Source organism: Cicer arietinum, chromosome 4, assembly GCF_000331145.2.
Source record: "Cicer arietinum cultivar CDC Frontier isolate Library 1 chromosome 4, Cicar.CDCFrontier_v2.0, whole genome shotgun sequence".
Classification (NCBI taxonomy): domain Eukaryota; kingdom Viridiplantae; phylum Streptophyta; class Magnoliopsida; order Fabales; family Fabaceae; genus Cicer; species Cicer arietinum.
In genome coordinates, this window is record NC_021163.2 from 9,671,245 (window position 1) to 9,672,640 (window position 1,396).

Sequence of the window (1,396 nt, forward strand, 5' to 3'; positions counted from 1 at the left end):
CAAAGATTAATTTCTTTTTGGGTGTTCTACTTTGTCAAAACTAAATCCCCAATCTTCTTACTCATCCCAAATGGTTGCAACATGAATTGGGTGGTAAATTGACAATTTTGGCTAGATGAAGCGCTTGCGAATTGGTAAATTACAAAAGGGATTTGATTAGAATAAGGAAGAATGTTAGACATTTTGTTTTGTACGAGGAAAAAGAAGTCCAATAACTTTGATCCTTCAATTTTTTTCCTATGATTTGTCACACATGCGACTGCATAGGTGGAGTGCCACATAAAACTTAACATGCTAACTCATGTAGTGTAACCGTCGGACTTATTTGTAAATTGGAATGACATGTTAAAATGTTAGTTTACATGCTGCAAATGGAAAGCCACCTTTGAAAGCTTGGCATTCAAACTGAAATAAACTAAAGTCTATACTAAAAAATCCACATGAAAGTCGAGGGAAAGCGTGAAGTTTAATTTGGCAGATTCTTATCTTGTGTTATTGCAGGAAGAAGCATAATTGAAAGGCAAGTATGACTATAAAAAACCTTTTGAATATTTGACTGTCATTCGAAATTGTAACGAGCCTTTGATATGAATTCTTCAAAGATTAATTCATACTAATAAAAAATAACACCCATTTTCTCATTCAAATCATACATGTAGCTTCTACAATTGCACCTACTTCCTCATTCATCTCACATTAATTCATCTCATTCTATAATATATTTCCTGATTTTTATTTAAGTTTAATTCTGTTACATGATTAATGGTTCTTCAACTCAAAATGGCCAAATAAACTAATATAAGAGATTTCTGGAAGGACATTATGCTGAAATTACGTTTCAAGAGGAATACTATTCAGGATGAGAAATAACTAGCTTATTTTAATTTCCTAATATTAAAACGATCATCAGAACTTATTAATAAGTAAACAAATATTCTGAAACAAAACGAGACGAAACAAATCCTAATTGAAGGACATTAAACACTATGTCCTAAAATCTTTTGCATATTTAAAAGTGATATTCCAAATGTCAAAATTTTCTGAAAAATAAATGTACAACCCATGTATGTAAACTTAGTCAGAACTATGAAATGGTTGTGATTGGATTGAATGGACGGATCTACACAATTCCTGTCTCAAAAATACAGCACCACTACAATATACAAAGGCCAGGTGGACATAAGATGAGGTGAAATAATTGCGTGGTCATAAACTGGACTACTGCAACTAATCCTCTGGTTCTCTGCCACATCAGAAGCTTCATATTTTTAAGGATAATAATGGCTCTCTATGGACTACTATACATTTCATCTATATATCCTCTCGCATTAAAAATTACGCATGCCACAGCATCAATGGCAAAGATGTCCTCAAAATCTAGGAAAAGTAAGGAATT

At 32.4% G+C, this 1,396-nt stretch overlaps 1 protein-coding gene across 1 annotated transcript in view; it reads right to left on the reverse strand.

Annotated features, from left to right (window-relative positions):
* Window positions 1-967: 967 nt before the first annotated feature.
* Window positions 968-1,396, reverse strand: part of LOC101502745 (protein MOR1) — a 23,817-nt gene continuing 23,388 nt past the window's right edge. Inside the window, exon 55 of the mRNA XM_073367806.1 lies at window positions 968-1,396. The gene's annotated coding sequence lies outside the window, so the exon portion shown is untranslated.